Below are 19,937 nucleotides of genomic sequence, written 5' to 3' on the forward strand. Positions count from 1 at the left end.
CCACGAAAAAGTCTTCAGTTTTCGGAGCTTTTCAGATTTGAGGATTTCGGATGAGGAATTGTGGACTTGTATTTGAATGCATTATGTGCACTCTTGAGAAATGCTGGTTTGAGTGTGCTAAAAGGTGCCAGGTACTCGGATCAGTGGTAAAGTCTCTAGTCATGAGGTCCTGATGTCCCTTTGTGGATATGGAGCGTCTGCAGAGAGATATAGACAGCTTAAGTGAGTGGGTAAGGGTCTGGCAGATGGAGTACAATGTTGGTAAATGTGAGTCATCCACTTTGGAAGGAAAATTGAAGAAGCAAATTATTATTTACATGGTAAAAAATTGCAGCATGCTGCTGTGCAGAGGGACTTGGGAGTGCTTGTGCCTGAATCACAAAAAGTTGCAGGTGCAGCAGGCTGTCAAAAAGGCAAATGGAATGTTGTCCTTCATTGCTAGAGGGATTGAATTTAAAAGCAGGGAGGTTATGCTGCAACTGTACAGGGTACTGGTGAGGCTGCACCTGGAGTACTGTGTACAGCTCTGGTCTCCATACTTGAGGAAGGATATACTAGCTTTGGACACAGTGACCAGGGTGATTCCAGAGATGAGGGAGTTAGACTACAAGGAGGACTGTCCTCACTGGAATTCATAAGAATGAGAGGAGATCTTATGGAAACATATAAAATTAGGAAAGGGTTAGATAAGATAAAGGTAGGAAGGTTGTTTCCACTGGTAGGTGAGACTAGAACTAGGGGACATAGCCTCAAGATTCGGGGGGAGGGGGGTAGATTTAGGATGGAGATGAGGAGGAACTACTTTTCCCAGAGAGTGGTGAATCTGTGGAATTCTCTACCAATGTAGCAGTGGAGGTTACCTCAGTAAATATGATTAAGACAAGTTTGGATAGATTTTTGCATTAAGGTTTACGGGTAAAAGGCAGGTAGGTGGAGATGAGTCCACAGCCAGATCAGCCATGATCTTATTGAATAGTGGAGTAGGTTCAACGGGCCAGATGGCCGACCCCTGCTCCTATTTCTTATGTTCTTATGACCAGAAAGCTGAAAATGTCACTTTACTCTTTAAGAAGGGAAAAAAAACTTGCCTGAGAAATCTGTTGAAATTCTTTGAGGATTTTACAGGCAGCACAGACAAAGGAGAATCAGCGAGTGTTGTTGACTTGGATTTTCAGAAAGCCTTGAACAAGGTACTACACATGAGGCTGCTTAACAGATAAGAGGCCAGGGTATTACAGGAAAGAAGATTGGATTGCTGCAGGGGGCAAACAGTGGAAATAAAGGAGGGCTATTCTGTCCGGCTGCCAGTGGCAAGTAATTTTCCACAGGGGTCAGTGTTGGGACTGCTTCTTTTCATGTTATATATGAAAGATTTTGATGACAGAATTGATAGCTTTCTGGCCAAATTTCTGGACAAAGATAGATGGCAGTCTTGAGGAAGCAGGGAATCTGCTGAAGGACTTGAATAGGGAGAATGGACAAAGAAATGACAAACAGAATGTAGTGCAGGAAAGTATCTGGTCATGCACTTTGGTAGAAGGAATAAAGGCATGAGCTAGTTTCTAAATAGAAAGAAAATTTAAAAAGAACAGAGATGCAAAGAGACTTGGCAGCCTTGAGCAGGATTGCAAGTTGAGTCGGTAATAGGGAAGGCAAATGCAATGTTAGTATTCATTTCGAGAGGACTAGAATATAAGAACAAGAATTTGATGCTGAGGTTTTATAAGGCTTTGGTCAGACTGCACTTGGAGTATTGTGAGCAGTTTTAGGTCCCATAGCTAAGAAAAGATGCACAGGAATTGGAGAGGGTCCAGAGCAGATTCACGAGAATGATTCTGGGATTAAAAGGGTTAATGTATGAGGAGCTTTTGATAGCTCCGGGCATGTACCTGCTGGAGTTCAGAAGAAAGAAAGAAAATCTCATTGGAACTAAGCACAGCTAATATGCCATATTTAAGTGGGTTGATGACACCACTGTCAAAGGTGGTGATGAGTCAGCATATAGGAGATTGAAAATTTGTCTGAATGGTGCCATAACAACTCAAAATCATCAACACCAAGGAGGTGATTATTGACTTCAGCAGGAGGAAACCACAGGTCCATGAGACAGTCCTCAATGAAGGAACAGAGGTGGAGTCGATCAGCACCTTTAGATTTCTCAGTGTTATTACGTTGGAGGACGTACCCTGAGCCCAGCATGTAAATGGAATTACGAAGAATGCCTCTACTTCCTTAGGAGACTCAGCAAGACATCTAAAATTTTAACAAGCTTCTGTAGATATGCAGTGGAGAGTATATCAACCGTCTGTATTACAGCCTGGTATGGAAACACCAATGCCCTTGAATGGAGAACTCTACAAAAATTAGGGGATAGGGCCCAGTCCATCACAGGTAAAGCCCTCCCCACCATTGAGCACATCTACATGGAGTGCTGTCACAGGAAAGCAGCATCCATCATCAGGAACCTCTACCACACAGGACATGCTCTCTTCTCACCGCTGCCATCAGGAAGAAGGTACAGGAGCCTCAGGACTCGCACCACCAGGTTCAGGAACAGTTATTACCCCTCGACCGCCATTCAACAAGATCTTGGCTGATCTGGCCATATACTCATCTCCACCTACCTGCCTTTTCCCCAGAACCTTTCATTTCCCTATTATGGAGTATAATCTCAGGGTTGTGTATGTACTTTGATAATAAATTTACTTTGAACTTTGAAAGGCCTGCATAGAGTGGATGTGGAAAAGATGTTTCCTATGGTGGGGGAATCTAGGACCAGAAGACACATCCTCAGAATAGAAGTACATTTCTTCAGATGAGGAGGAATTTCTTTAGCTGGGGTGGGGAAAGGGGGGGAATTCATTGGCATGGGTACGCTATGCAGGCCAAATAATTGAGTATTATTTAACGTGGAAGTTGATAGGTTTGTGGTGAGTCAGAGCATCAAATATTATGGGGGGAAGGCAGTAGAATGGGATTGAAAGGGGAATTAAATCAGCCAGGATGGAATGATCGGCCAAATGGCCTATTTCTGCTCCTATATCTAATAGTCTTATGGTCTGGATCCTATCCACTTCTGTGTAAAGTTTTCACTAGAAGTCTCAGAACATATCAAAATGCTTCAGATTATCAGAATAATCCTCCTGGCAAGGGAATGAAAACTTCTTAATCTTCATATATAGGTGAAAAATAAAGATCTTTTTATGTTAATTGAGTATGAATTTAGTTAAATTTCAGAGTAAGTTTATTATCAAAGTACATCTTTGTTGCCACATATGACCCTGAGATTCATCTTCCTGTTGGTATACTCAACAAATCTATAGAGTGGAAACTAGTATTCAGGGATTCATCTTTGAATCTGGATGAGTATGCTGCAGTTGTTACCAACTTCATTAAAGCCTGTATGGATGAGTGTGTGCCTACAAAGACTTACTGTACATTCCCAAACCAAAAGCCATGGACGAACAAGGACGTACATCATTACTGAAGGTTAGATCTGTGGCATTCAAGTCTGGCGACCCAGGCCTGTACCAGAAAACCAGGTATGATTTCAGAGGGCTGTTTCAAGGGCGAAGAGACAATTTCAAATGAGGTTGGAGGTGATATCGGATGTACAACAACTCTGGCAGGGTTTGCAAGACGTTACTTCCTATAAAGCAAAACCCAATAGCATGAATGGCAGCGATGCTTCACTACTGGATGAAATCAACTCCTTCTATGCCCGCTTTGTAAGGGAGAACACAACTACAGCTGTAAAGATCCCTGCTGCACCTGATGACCCGGTGATCTCTGTCTCAGAGACCGATGTTAGACTGTCTTTGAAGAGAGTGAACCCTCACAAGGCGGAAGGTCCCAATGGAGCACCTGATAAGGCTTTGAAAACCTGAGCCAACCAACTTGCGGGAGTATTCAAGAACATTTTCAACCTCTCGTTGCTATGGGTGGAAGTTCCCATTTGCTTCAAAAAGGCAACAATTATACCAATGCCTAAGAAGAATAACGTGAGCTGCCTTAATGACTATCACCCGGTTGCACTCACATCAACAGTGATGAAATGCTTTGAGAGGTTGGTCAAGACTAGACTGAACTCCTGCCTCAGCAAGGACCTGGACCCATTGCAATTTGCCTACCGCCACAATAAGTCAATGGCAGATGCAATCTCAATGCCTCTCCACATGGCTTTAGACCACCTGGACAACACAAACACCTACGTCAAGATGCTGTTCATCGACTATAGCTCAGCATTTAATACCATCATTCCCACAATCCTGACTGAGAAGTTGCAGAACCTGGGCCGCTGTACCTCCCTCTTTAATTGGATCCTTGACTTCCTAACTGGAAGACCACAATCTGTGGGGATTGGTGATAATATATCCTCCTCGCTGATGATCAACACTGGTGCACCTTAGGGATGTGTGTTTAGCCCACTGATCGACTCTCTGTATACATGACTGTGTGGCTAGGCATAGCTCAAATACCATCTATAAATTTGCTGAGGATACAACCATTGTTAGTAGAATCTCAGGTGGTGACGAGAGATCGTACAGGAGTGGGATATGCCAACTAGTGGAGTGGTGCCACAGCAACAACCTGGCACTCAACGTCAGTAAGACGAAAGAGCTGATTGTGGACTTCAGGAAGGGTAAGATGAAGGAACACATACCAATCCTCATAGAGGAGAGAGTGAGCAGTTTCAAGTTCCTGGGTGTCAAAATCTCTGAGAATCTAACCTGGTCCCAACATATCGCTATAGTTATAAAGATGGCAAGACAGCGGCTACACTTCATTAGGAGTTTGAAGAGATTTGGCATGTCAACAAATACACTCAAAAACTTCTATAGATGTACCATAGAGAGCATTCAGACAGGCTGCATCACTGTCTGGTATGGGGGGTGGGGGGTGGGGGGTGGTGGTGGTGCACAGAACCAAAAGAAGCTGCAGACGGTTGTAAATCTAGTCAGCTCCATCTTGGGTACTAGCCTACAAAGTACCCAGGATATCTTCAGGGAACGGTGTCTCAGAAAGTCGGCGTCCATTATTAAGGACCTCCAGCACCCAGGGCATGGCGTTTTCTCATTGTTACCATCAGGTAGGAGGTACAGAAGCCTGAAGACACACACTCAGTGATTTAGGAACAGCTTCATCCCCCCTGCCATCCTATTCCTAAATGGGCATTGAACCCATGAACACCACCTTCCATTTTTAATATATATATTATTTCTGTTTTTGCACAATTTTTAATCTATTCAATATACACATACTGTAATTGATTGATTTATTATTATTATTTCTTCCGGATCATGTATTACATTGAACTGCTGCTGCTAAGTTAACAAACTTCACGACACATGCCGGTGATAGTAAACCTGATTCTGATTCTACCAGGATCAATGAACGATCAACCAGAGCACAAAAGACAAAAAACTGTGCAAATGAAAATATAAATAAATAGCAATAAATAATGAGAACATAAGATAATGAGATAAAGAGTCCTTGGAAGTGAGATTATTGGTTATGGGAATAGTTCAATGATAGGGTAAATGAAGTTGAGTGCAGCTATCCCCTTTTATTCAAGAGCCTGATGATTAAAAGGCAATAACTATACTCACCTTCACTTGCCCCATCACTGAAATGTTCCCACAGGGAATTTAGTCCTTCATAAAGGAATGCTTTTAACAATATGGTTAGCCACCCTCTTTGAAAACATTTTTCATGTTCCCATGATAAACGCTTGCAATACTTCATGAGATCTTCATCCAACAAAATACTTCATGAAATTATTAGCCTGATCAAAGCAGATATATGCCCATCTAAATATGTAACATGCCTATTAAACTCAAAGAAACATAATCTCCTTTAATAATCTTCAAATATGTAATAGCTTATTCTCAGCAAATAACTTTTTGACATTACATTTTTAAAGTTTTACTGCAGGCTCCTGTACACAAAGCAGATTTCCGAAGAAAAGACAAATAACTTCTCAGTATGCAGGGTATGAATTGATTCTATAATCTTGTGTATTGTGCAATGTATTTATTGGCCTTCTTTTGAGTAACTTTTACAGCACAAGGCTAAAAATCATATAAAATTCTTTGAATATTTATTACTAAGTAGTTTTAGTCTATAGATAGCCACTTTATTGCTTTCCTCTCAGGAAGTCAGTCACAAAAAAAAATCCAAATTCAATTTAGAAACTATTACAAATATTTATATGTTCTATTAATTTGTCATGAAGAATTTTGAAGAGTTGGCTGTTCAGTTGGATCAATTACAATTAAGCTTATTTGACAGATCATTAGATCATCAAAACAGATTTATTAAAAAATATTTGTAAGATACAATTACTGTTAGGCCTTTGAGAAGTGTGCACCTACAAATTGTTTTAGTCTTCGGCTATATTTTTTGTTTTATGAACCAGACCTTGCTGCCAGTTCTCCAGGAATATGTTTATGCAAATATCATGATTTATCTCATTGCATTAAAATATTCAACTAATATACATGGTTTAAGGCAAGCATTATGTTCTGTGATAAAACAAAACTGCATAATATTTTATATTTATATTTTTTCATTAGTTTCTGATGCATTCACAAAAGCCCTGAGCAACAATATCGGAAGTAAAGAGATTAAACATTAAAAAGGTGCCTGCCATTTGTATTCATGCTGAAGGATCTTTCAGAATTTGGAATCACCAAGTAAATTTTCTTTCGATGACTCATCCTGATGTTAAAATCATCATTTCACATTGACACAGAAGATACCAAGGTAAGTTTTGTTCTGAAGAGGAGAAAATTTTAACTTGCCTGCTATCGTCAGCTACTTCTTGTTTTCTTACCTCTGAGTCAAAGGACACTGCTGATTTAATAGACAACAGACAATAGGTGCAGGAGTAGGCCATTCGGCCCTTCGACCCAGCACCGCCATTCACTGTGATCATGGCTGATCATCCACAATCAGCATCCAGTTCCTGCCTTATCCCCATAACCTTTGATTCCGCTATCTTTAAGAGCTCTATCCATCTCTTTTTTGAAAGCATCCAGAGACTTGACCTCCACAGCCTTCTGGGGCAGAGCATTCCATACATCCACCACTCTCTGGGTGAAAAAGTTTTTCCTCAACTCCATTCTAAATGGCCTACCCCTAATTCTTAAACTGTGGCCTCTGGTTCTGGACTCACCCATCAGCGGGAACATGCTTCCTGCCTCCAGTGTGTCCGATCCCTTAACAATCTTATATGTTTCTATAAGATCCCCTCTCAGCCTTCTAAATTCCAGAGTATACAAGCCCAGTCACTCCAATCTTTCGACATATGACAGTCCCGCCATCCCGGGAATTAACCTTGTGAACCTATGCTGCACTCCCTCAATAGCAAGAATGTCCTTCATCAAATTTGGAGACCAAAACTGCACACAGTACTCCAGGTGTGGTCTCACCAGGGCCCTGTACAGCTGCAGAAGGACCTCTTTACTCCTATACTCAACTTCTGCTTAATATATCAAGATGGACACCTGTGCAGTATGGAGCAATACAGGGTGGTAGGGGTCCATCATCAGGGAGCCCCACCACCCAGGACTTCACCTCACCTCTTCTCACTGCTGTCAGCAGAAAGAAGGTCCCAGAGCCTCAGGACCTGGTTCATGATCAAATTTTACCCCTCAACCATCGGGCTCTTGAACCAAAGTGGATAATTTCACTGAACCATTCCCACAACCAATGGACTCACTTTCAAGGACTCTTCATCTCATGTTCTCGATATCTATTGCTCATTTATTAATTATTATTACTTCTTTCTGTTTGTATTTGAACAGCTTGTCCTTTTGCACTCTGGATGAGCGCTTTCATTGATTCTATTATGGTTATTATTCTATGGGTTGTGGGGTGGAGATACTGTTTGTCTCTATCAAAGGAGGTGTAAGACCTTCCACTAGCCAGCAGGTCACACTTAGGCAAGGTGTAGCATCTGCTTAGTCCCTCAGTCAGAGTCACGTAGAGCTATGGGAGCAGGTAGTAGATGGTCACATCAGCAGCTGGTGCATATCACAAGTCCTGGTTATGTAACCACTGATACTAGACAGACAATTTCTGAAGAGTATTGATAATGGCTGGGGTCAGCTGTCTCATAAAGACACTGCCCAGAACAAGGAAATGACAATCCACTTCTGTAGAAAAATTTACCAAGAATAATTATGGTCAAAGACCATGATCACCCACGTCATACTACATAGCACATGATGATGATGATTATGCTATAGATTTATCGAGTATGCCCACAAGAAAATCAATCTCAGGGTTGTATATGGTGATATACATGTACTTTGATAATAAATATACTTTGCACTTTGAGATCTCGCATCAAAGGAGCCTCCCTCTTGTACTCGAGCTCCATTCGCTCTATCAGATGGACATAAATATTTCAGGACCATATTTGAAAGAAGATTGCAGAGAAGGATTGTTGTTCCTATTATCTTGACTGAAACCATTAGCTCAATTTACATCACAAAAATTAATTTTTTGATTATTGCTGTATTTCCTTTTGGTATACCTCTAGCGTCTGTTGATAAGCTAAGTTCCTAAGTACTATGTAAATTAAGGCCTTTCATTCTTTTTCAGCTTCTGTAATTCTATAATCCAGATTTAACCCTAGTTTATGAAAATATTTAATCATTATTTGTTTCAGTAAAACTTGAGTTATATTCATAGTAAGAATGTAACATCATAATAATAAAATTCATTCATATTTTCACATTTAAGTGGATGGTCATGCAGGAGGGAAGGGTGAGATTGATCTTAGAGTAGTTAAAAGGTTGAAACATCGTGGGCCAAAGGGCCTGTACTGTGGCTTAATGTTCTTTGTTCCTAGTGTACTGAAAATTAAATATTACAATGTTCAAATTCTGTGCATCTGTAAGTCTGAGATCTCCTGTAATAATCATGTTGAATATTCATCACACATTACCACCAGATCACTGTGTATCCTCTGACTCTCATGAGGCATACTGATCACAGGCCATTAGAGTACCTGAATATGGCAATACTCGTTTTAACAGAAGTACTACCAAAATACAATACTGCATTTTTAATGTTTCATATACAGAACAGCAATATGTATTTTACAAATTAATGGAACTTGACTGAAGAGATTGCTGAGGCATTAGTACTGATCCTTCAACAATCACCAGATTCCAGAACGGTTCTGGAGGACTGGAAAATTGCAAATGTCACGCCACTCTTTAAGGGAGGAAAGCAAAAGAAAGGAAGGTGCTGGAGTCCATTCTTAAGGATGAATTTTTGGGGTACTTTGATAAATAGGCTGAAGTCAAGGTAGTTTCCTTAAGGGGAAACCTGACCTGACAAATTTGTTTGAGATCTTTGAGTAAATAACAGCTAGTATAGACAAACAACACAGACTACCACAGACAGCAAGTCATTGGTATATTTAAAACAGAGGGTGATAAGCTCTTGATTAGTAAAAGCATCAAAGCTTATGGTGAGAAGGCAGGAGAATGGAGTTGAGAGGAATAATAAATCAGCCACGATGGAATGACAGAGCAATGAACCAAATGGTGAAATTCTGCTCCTATATCTTATAGTTTAATGGTTGCGTGCAGTTTGAGTTAATTATTAAAGGCATAGTTTATTGGTTACAGATAGTATCCACTTCAGTGTCCGATACACATCAGCTCTCAAGCAAGCAAAACATCTGATATCATTATTACCAGATTCGACTAAGTATTAGATGCCTGTTGCATGCACATACGATAACTGGTCACAGGCTGCCAAGCATTGGCCATTGATACGTACCCCGTAACTGGGTTGCCAAACCAGCAGAAATGGATCACTCAGTTGGGGTCTGGATTACTGGAACTAAGAAAGTTTTATTAAAGAAATAAGCAACACAGTACTCTAATCAAAAGGGATAATAAATACAACAGTTCAGCAATGATAAACACACATGCACACAGAACTAGGATAATAGGATCAATCAAGCTCTATTGTCTTCTAGGGGTAAATGACCAGTTTCAAAGTGACGCAAAGTTCAGTTCAATTGAGTTCAGTTCAGTTCACAGTAATCACTGTCGTGCCAGTGGACGGGGGGGGGAGGAGAGAGAGGGCGAAAGCGAATGAATATTCAAAACGGCTTCCACACAGACCTTCGATATTCCTCGCAGTCAGCTTTCAGGCGAGCCCTTTGTAATGTCTTCTGAGGTCACCGACTGTGACTCCTCTGTTTCAGATACGATCGTTCCTCAGTGGTGAACCCGGCACCCAGGCAAGGGCGGACACACACCAGGTTCCCGCCAACCGTATCTTTCCACCCTGTGCATCTCTGGCTTGGTCCCGCGACCAGCCTTCCAAAAACTCCCACCGACTTGTGGGAGGCGCACTGCTTCCAGGGTCTCGTTACCTCGTGGTGTCGTGTGTGGTGCCTTAGCGAACCTGCCCCTTTTTATCCCTCTGCTGGGGTATCGCCTGTCCATCACACTTCAAACAGTTCAGGGTTCAAAAAGGAGCCGATCTTGACAGTTCTCAGACCAGTGTCTCCTTCCGTTAAACTCTGTCGTCTCTTCATTAACATTTCCAAATGCTGCTCCATTGTCTTCCTTATCTCTCTTTCTCCTGAAGACCGGTGGCAGATCAACTGTTGATCCCACTGGTGCCAGCACAGGACAGTTAACATCTTAGTCTATGTGTACTTTTTGTAACCCTCTTTCGTCACAAACCTCACCTTTAAGGAGTTTTACCGGAGTAAAAATTACAAACATGAAAACATTATTAGATATTCCAGAACAGTTCTGGAGGACTGGAAAATACACATCTTTATCAGCTATTTGGCTAATACAGAGAATTTTAAGTTGTCAACACCTGACAGACAGTCAGCCATCACATTTTCTGTTCCTTTTATATGTGTTATTAATAATCCCCTAAACCAGGCTCCAATTTAGCAAACTTCATAGTGGCCGAAAACACTGATGAATTGCGATCAGTGTAACCTCTCATTTGGTTTCGTCCCGGACCACAATAACAAGGGTCGTCCCATTCCGACTTAGTTTTCTCTCGCAAGGGCTTAGTAGGAGGGGGAGGGGTAGTAACCGCAGAGTTATTGCAAAACTTCCTACAGTACCCCACCATCTCCAAGAGCCTTCTGAGGGCCCTCTTGTCTGTCGGGGTTGGGATGTCAGAGATAGCCCGCACCTTAGCTTGCATCGCTGCCAGCTGCCCCTCTGTTACCACAATTCCCAGATAAGTGACCTTCGTGTGGCCAAACTCATTTTTTTCAAGGTTCACTATCAAGCTGGCTTCAGACAGCCGTATTACATCGCCAATATACACTTCTGTGTTCGTTAGCCCTTTTGTCACTGAATTACTCATTCTATATGACTGTTGCTTGCTAGGCTTCCCTAGTGAAACAGACACCACCCAACGTCCCAGTTCTTTGCATCACCTCGGGACAATCAAACACATGTGTGCGAGCCGTTTAATTAGCTCTCCTAAAGAGTCGCTTTGTTCGGGGATTAAGGGAGAGACCTTATCAGCAGAGCTGGTCAAAACAATAGCCTTCTCCCATCTGGTTGATACCATACCCATCTTTTCAAAATGTTTTTTTTTTCTTATCGGGGGACCCTAGCTTCATTGATTTCCGCGCTAACACCGACTAGGTTTGTTAGCATATCAAAAGCCTGTGACCGTCTCAGTTCGCGTCTGCCATGATCAATAACATCCTTCCTCCTGTGCAGCCAGTAACCCTCTTTCATGATTCCGCCGACTGTTTCCTTCAGCACCTCAAAATGTCCACCGAGGGCTACCTTGTGGGCCAGGTTAAAAATCTCATCCCCAGAGATTTTTGGCACCATCCCCCATTCCTCATCTGCGGTACTTGGTCTCCCTTCCTTCCTTAGCACCTCCCCCTTCACACCATAGCCTACTGGCTCTCTTTCTAACTCTGTTTCACAGCGAGCTGTTTCCTCGTCTCGCTCCTATGCCTGTATAAAGTCCTTCTTTTCTAATGATAAATCTACCTTAATTTCCCCACTTCTTCCTGTTTCATTACGTTCCTTCTTTTCACTTTCTACCCCCTCCTCGTACAAGGCTGGCAGAAACGTCTCAGCTAACTTTATATCAGCCTCTGCAGCCTTCCTCGACATCCGCCGAGTTACCGCGCAAACGGGATAAACCTGCGAGTCTGACTTGTCAATCTCACGGCTGGGAACACAATTCCCCCAGCGAGGTCATAACCGAGTAAGACTTCCACACCTTTCACCGGTAATTCGGGCCTCACCCCGATCGTGACTAGTCCAGAGACCAAGTTGCTTTGTAGGTGTATCTGGTGCAAAGGGACTGCTTCTGTCCCTTCCCCAACACCTTTGACCTTGACCTCCCCAGTCTGGGTCTCTGAACTAAACTCTAATACACTCTTCAATATCAATGACTGACACGCTCCCCTGTCTCTCCAGATCCGCACCGGAACTGGGTTTAACCCCTCCCTCACCGACACCAATCCGGCCGAGATAAACCTCTCATGCCTTTCCTGAACTTTGGCAGACCTTTCCTCTCCTAGCGGTTCGTTTACCAGCTCGATACAGCTAGTCGAAATCGCCGTTTTTCCTTTCCCCGTCTCCTTCTTTGGGGCAAAGCACCTGGACGCAAAGTGTCCGACTTTCCCACAATTATAACAGACGACCCCAGGAGACTTCCTACCAGACTGCTCCCGGTCTACCTTACACTTCTCACTAGTCCCCGGCTTACTTTCTGACTTTTCTGGCGGACTCTCCCCGCTGTCCTGACTACCCTTCTGGTAGCCTTTACTCAGGGCAAACTTCATTTTATGCGTCAACGCGTACTCATCCGCTAACTTAGAAGTTGCGGCTAACGTGGCTGCCTCTTTCTCATCTAGGTAGGGTCTCATACCTTCAGGGACACAACCTTTAAACTGCTCAATCAGGATCAGCTGTAGCAGTCTGTCATAATCCCCATCTACCCCCTTCGAGGCGCACCAATGCTCACAATATGTCTGCATCTCATGGGCAAACTCTAAATACGTGCGGTCCCTCTGCTTCCTCGCATTCCAGAACCTCTGCCGGTATGCCTCCGGGACCAACTCATAAATCCTGAGGATGGCCTCTTTCACCACTTCATACCTCTGGGCATCTTCTGCGGACAAAGCTGAGTAAGCTTGTTGGACTTTCCCTTTTAGTACACTCTGAAGCAAAACAGCCCACTTATCCCTCGGCCAGTCCTGACTTGTAGCAACTTTTTTGAAATAGAGAAAGTACCGATCCACATCGGTACCGTCAAATGGGGGAACCAGCCTAACCTCCTGGGTCGCCCGGAACCCTCCACCTTGGTTCGGCACGGGGCCCCTGTTCTGCCATCATCTTTAACTTCTCCAGCTCAAATTCCCTTTCCCTCTGCCTCTCTTCTCGCTCCAACTGTCTGACCCTCTCTTTTCATTCTAACTGTCTCTCTCTCTCTTCATGTTCTAGCTGCCGTACCCGGAACTCATGTTCGAGTCTCAGTTTTTCAAGCTGCACCTGTACCGCGTCTCCAGCAGGTTTTTCAATAGACACCACCTCCAGCTCCCCTTGGGGAAACACACCTTAAGATACATAGTGCTCTATGATAGCTCTGTGTATCTCCTCTCTTCTCATTGTCGACTTCCCCTTAGCAAGATTCAACCGTTTGGCCAGAGCTGCCAATTCCGCTTTCCTGGCATCCTCTAATGCCTCCAAGGTCGGCTCCTTTAGAAATTCCTCAATCTCCATTTCTGCTGTTTGCCTTTTCTTTCTTTCGGGAATTTTAACCCAATTAATTTACTCCATCCCAAATTTAGCGTTCAAAATCGCGGACGAGAACCCCACTTATGTTACGTACCCCGTAACTGGGTTGACAAACCAGCAGAAATGGATCACTCAGTTGGGGTCTGGATTACTGGAACTAAGAAAGTTTTATTAAAGAAATAAGCAACACAGTACTCTAATCAAAAGGGATAATAAATACAACAGTTCAGCAATGATAAACACACATGCACACAGAACTAGGATAATAGGATCAATCAAGCTTTATCGTCGTCTAGGGGTAAATGACCAGTTTCAAAGTGACGCAAAGTTCAGTTCAGTTCACAGTAATCACTGCCATGCCAGTGGACCGGGGGCGGGGGTGGGGGGGAAGGAGAGAGAGGGCGAAAGCGAATGAATATTCAAAACAGCTTCCACACAGACCTTCGATATTCCTCGCAGTCAGCTTTCGGGCAAGCCCTTTGTAATGTCTTCTGAGGTCACCGACTGTGACCCCTCTGTTTCAGATACGATCGTTCCTCAGTGGTGAACCCGGCACCCAGGCAAGGGCGGACACACACCAGGTTCCCGCCGATCGTACCTTTCCACCCTGTGCGTCTCTGGCTTGGTCCCGTGACCAGCCCTCCAAAAACTCCCACCAACTTGTGGGAGGCGCACCGCTTCCAGGGTCTCGTTACCTCGTGGTGTCGTGTGTGTTGCCTTAGCGAACCTGTCCCTTTTTATCCCTCTGCTGGGGTATCGCCTGTCCATCACACTTCAAACAGTTCAGGGTTCAAAAAGGAGCCTATCTTGACAGTTCTCAGACCGGTGTCTCCTTCCGTTAAACTCTGTCGTCTCTTCATTAACATTTCCAAATGCTGCTCCATTGTCTTCCTTATCTCTCTTTCTCCTGAAGACAGGTGGCACATCAACTGCTGATCCCACTGGTGCCAGCACAGGACAGTTAACATCTTAGTCTATGTGTACTTTTTGTAACCCTCTTTCGTCACACCATGTTCAAACAGAAGTCAAAATTGAGGTAAAAGAACTATTTACATTTTAGCAGGACAGGACATCCTCCTCTATTGCCAATCTCCGAAATTTCCTTCAACATAATTTTCTCAGTTTCTTCAGAGAACATAGTCTCAGATTGTTTTGTGTTGTAACTTGAATGTGTCAAGGATTAACAGAATTCAAAATTATCTTAGAAAGCCTTCACTCACTTGATTTTATTTTTACCCGATTACATAGATTCTCCTAAAATGTCATATCTTTACTTTCAAACAGATTATCCTTGGCATTATCTCTGAGCTGTGGATCAGCTTCATTGATCTCTGTTCGTACTGGCAGTGAGGCTCTTTTTGTTGTGAATATCAGAGGTGTGTGCAATAGGTCAGGGGAGAGTAGCTGACATTTATGAATATTGAAGGCAGAAATTTTTCTGTAATTACACAGCACCATTCAATGCTACTCCTGTGGCATGCGCTTTATTTCCAGCACTGATAGCATCTACCAATGGCTTTTAATCAGATGAAGTACAAATAGTGGTAAACCAATTTGCTAGGAATTCACCTGGCTTCTCCACTTTCCGATTACAATTTGTTTTATGACTATGATTTAAACGTTAATGAAAATCAAAATCAGGAGTAAGCAGTGATCTTTCAGACCTCCTACTCAAAGTACACTCCCAAGCAAAGAATCCTTTCTCTGCAGTTTTCTGTTTAATAGCCAAACACCACAATCTATCCAACAAAGAGAAATAGAAGGATCTAGAGATCTCTGTAAACTTATAGAGAAAAACATTTTAAATTATGTTCATGGTTTTCACTTGTTTCAATTTTTTGAGTCAAATACCTGTGACTGACAACATTGCTGATGTTAAACATCATTAATGAAACATTGAAACCACTGTAGAATGATGAAATGTAACAAGGAGTCAACATCCCTGGAAATTGGGAAATATGATGGTGTCTGCACTTAAGCAAAGTTAGGATAGTTACATGGATAGTAGGGGTCTGGAGGGCTATGATGAGATAGGCAGTTTAAATGGTTTAGCATGGACTAGATGGGCCAAAGGACCTGTTTCTGTGCTGTATGATTCCACGAGGAAGATGTGTCTATCAGCACTCAATCACACAACAGCATTGTTGAAAATCTGGGGGTCTATGTGACCCATTGACCCTCTCAGATGGAAACATCCCTAGCCCAAAGAAAACGCAGAGACATTAAAACAACTGATATTCTCAAAAGAAAATAACTGTGATGCCAACATTTTATCAACTCAATTTAACATAAGAGTACAGGTGCTATACTGAAATTGGCAGTAAGCCCAACAAAAGCAAATTAGCGTACAATCTGTAGTATTACAAAGATCTAGGATTATTTCTATTTTGACAGTTATTCAGCACCTGGTTGTCAGGTTCGTTTGTTTTATACGTCACTCATGTGCCAGAAGGATAATGAAAACTCTGATCTCTGTTTATATAAAACACACACTCAAGAATGATGCTATGTATAATCCTGTCAAACACAAACTTTCCAGAATACTTCGGAGAATATTGCACTCCTATTACTGCTGTTATTGGAGCCCATGACCTACATCTTGATGGTGTGTTTTTGGGCTGATTGAGCAACTTGGAGCTTTACAGTCTCTGAGATGTTCCAAATAAGCTCTGTGGCCTGGAGGTCAAGAAGCCTGGAGATAGGCCACAAGCCCGGAGGTAGGGCACAAGCCCGGAGATGGGGCACAAGCCCAGGGTCAACTCAGTTTCTCGATAATCTCGCCAATTAAAATGTCGAGAAAGTTTGAAATTTGCAAGAACAAAAGAAGATAGCGAGCAGATGCTCAGCATCATCTGCCTGCATTTGATTAGTCTCTCTCTCCCTCTCACTCATGCTGCCAGAGGAGTCTTGGTTCTTGGGCTTGGATCAATCAATGTGGTTTGTGGATTGGACTCTGTAGTTCATGTTCTATGTGTTTCTGGTTGTTGTTTTTTTATTGTTACTTTGTGATTGGGGTGATTGGGCTCTGCGACCTGAAGTTAACCAACGCCACAGCGCTAGATTGAACTCAACTGATCTAAACTGAATACCCTGGACTGTTTCATTGACTATGTGCTCCAATGTTTTATATTCTGTGCTTTTGCTCTTTTTGTTTTTTTTGCTGTTTGCGTGAATTGTTCTTTTTTTTGCACTTTGGGGGTTTGATGTTTCGCTTTAAACTAGTTCTCGTGGCTGACTGTGGGAAGGTGAATCTCAGGGTTGTATACAGGACACATATTAAATATACTTTGAATCTTCATTAGAAATATTACTCTTTAATTGCAATCCGGCTTAAAAAAGATTAATTGAATTTCCACACGCTTAAGAATTAAACACAAAAGTGAGCAATGATTCACAGATCTCACTAAATATTTGTTACTGGATCTAATACAAGTAAGGCCACAAATCCTATAAACTCATTTGCTCATGTGACTGTAAATGGAAAATTTCCTCCCACAGTCCAAAGACATACTGGGCAGGTTAAATGCTCAATGTAAATTGTCTCGAGATTAGGTTAGAGTTAATCGTGTTTGTAGGGCTGGAAGGACGAGAAGGACCTACTCCAGTTGTACATTGAATGCATGATTACCTAATGGATTTGAGGAAAAGGTGGAAGAATTGGCCGTGGGAGGCCAAGTCATTGGGTAAATTTGAAGTGCAGGTTGGAGGGTGATAGGTTCTTGATTAGTCAGGGTGTTAAAGGTTATGGGGAGAAGGCAGGAGAATGGGATTGACAGGGATAATAAATCATCCATGATGGATTGGCGTAGCAGACTCGGGCCAATGGCTTATGTCCTGTGGTCTAATCACCTTGAAACACTCCATAGGTTTCCTTCAGAAGTGACAATGCGGACACCTGGGAGCTTTTACCTGCTAATGTGAGGTCTATGATCAAGCAATACCAATCAAAATGCAGAGCCTCCACTCCACCAAAAGAATAAAACATAGACAACATTTAAACTTTGTTCATCTGTTATAATTTTATTCTCTGTTGTTAAAGAATGTCCAATAGTTAGTATACAGTATTTGGCTGATGATGTTTAACAGGAAACAGTTGAGGCCAGTTAATTGGCTATATTTAAGAGGGAGTTAGATATGGCCCTTGTGGCTAAAGAGATCGGGGGTATGGAGGGAAGGCAGGTACAGGGTTCTGAGTTGGATGATCAGCCATGATCATACTGAATGGTGGTGCAGGCTCGAAGGGCCGAATGGCCTACTCCTGCACCTATTTTCTATGTTTCTATGTTTCCATCAATGATGTTGCCGGTATTGAGTAATGCATAAAGAGAAAGTAAAATAACTAATAAAATGATTTATTTCAAACTTATTTTGAATTTTATGCCTTGGTGGGCACAATACAGCACATTTCATGTCATATAAGACAGTGATTATAAATCCAATTCTGAAAATATTTAAAATAATAAGAGATTCTGCAGATGTTGGAAATCCAGAGCAAAACACACAAAATGCTGGAGGAAACTGGAGGAGCTCAGCAGGCCAGGCAGCATCCATGGAAATGAATAAACATTTGATGTTTCAGGCTGAGACCCTTCTTCAGCACTGGAAAGGAGGGGGGAAGATGCCAGAAATAAAAAGTGGGGGTGGGGGGAGGGGAAGGAGGATAGCTGGAAAGTGATAGGTGAAGCCAGGTAGGTAGGAAAGGTTAAGGGCTGGAGAAGAAGGAATCTGATAGGAGATTTATTTCAATAGTTATTTAATATTATACAATATATTAACATAAAAATTTTAAAAACTTAAGATGGCAGCGCGACACAGCGTGTGCGGCCGTTCCAAATGAATATCGATTATGTGTAACTAGGGGCCGTGCACAATTCATATTTGATGGGGACAGCCCTGAGAAGTGCAGAGGAACATCTGGAGAAACTTCTGAAAAGCCTGCTTCACTGCCACTGCTACTGTGCGATCGAGGATCTCCGGAGACGTAGGCCCCAAATCCTCGGTTTTGCCTATTGCTTGTTGCCGGGGTCGAAGCGCTCGTCAGAGACGGTGCTCGGTGTCAGAGAGCTGGTCGGAGGCTCAGAGTTTTCGGACGGACTTGGAGTCGGACTGTGGTCGGGTGCTTCCAGGGTGCTGCATCGGCAAGTTGGCGGCGTTGGAGGTTTACCATCTGCGTGAGATGATGGGACTTTCGAAAGACTTTGAGACCTTCACTGTGCCATGGTCTGTTCTTATCAAATTACGGTATTGTTTTACACTGTTGTAACTATATATCATAATGATGTGGTTTTTGTTAGTTTTTAAGTCGGTTTGTCATGTGTTTTTGTGATATCATTCTAGAAAAACATTGTATCATTTCTTAATGCATGCATTACTAAATGTCAATAAAGGGGACTGCGTGCCCTCATAATCATAAAATAATATTGGTCTTTGTTATACACAGGTTCACTTAAAATACAAGAATATATTTGATTCCATTGCAGAGACAATAAATTAACTTGGATAAGGTGACAATAATAATAGGCCAAGAAAATGAACTCTGTGTTGTGCTATTCAATATTAATCAGCGAATAGGTCAGCTTTTGAATCCACCACCAGTTTTCCTTAGTAGATATATGAAGATGGTGGTGATTCTTGATGGTGGATGCTCCTTTCCTGTGACAATGTTTTGTGTAGCTGTGCTCAGTGCTCGGGTGGGCTTTACCCATGATGGACTAGGATGTATCCTCTACTTTTTATGGAATTATCTGTTTAATTATATTGGTGCTTCCATACACTAGAAGACATAGTGTCAAATACAACTTTTGAATGACCAGTTTTGTACCTCTATTTTTGGGATCTGATCTGAAATTTAATTCAGTTCAAATGTTTTGCAGTAAGAGATGGTTCAGTTAGACCATGGCAACTGTACAGATTGAAAAGGAGGAGGTGCTTGCTGTCTTGAGGAAAATTAAAGTGGATAAATTCCCGGGACCTGACAGGGTGTTCCCTCGGACCTTGAAAGAGACTAGTGTTGAAATTGCTGGGGCCCTGGCAGAAATATTTAAAATGTCGCTGTCTACGGGTGAAGTGCCGAAGGATTGGAGAGTGGCTCATGTTGTTCCGTTGTTTAAAAAAGGATCGAAAAGTAATCCGGGAAATTATAGGCCGGTGAGTTTAACGTCA

General features: G+C 42.4%; 1 protein-coding gene across 11 annotated transcripts in view; it reads right to left on the reverse strand.

Annotated features, from left to right (window-relative positions):
- Window positions 1–19,937, reverse strand: part of nckap5l (NCK-associated protein 5-like) — an 890,431-nt gene that overhangs the window by 219,836 nt on the left and 650,658 nt on the right. The gene's annotated exons all lie outside the window — the stretch shown is intronic.

Source organism: Mobula hypostoma, chromosome 6, assembly GCF_963921235.1.
Source record: "Mobula hypostoma chromosome 6, sMobHyp1.1, whole genome shotgun sequence".
NCBI lineage: Eukaryota > Metazoa > Chordata > Chondrichthyes > Myliobatiformes > Myliobatidae > Mobula > Mobula hypostoma.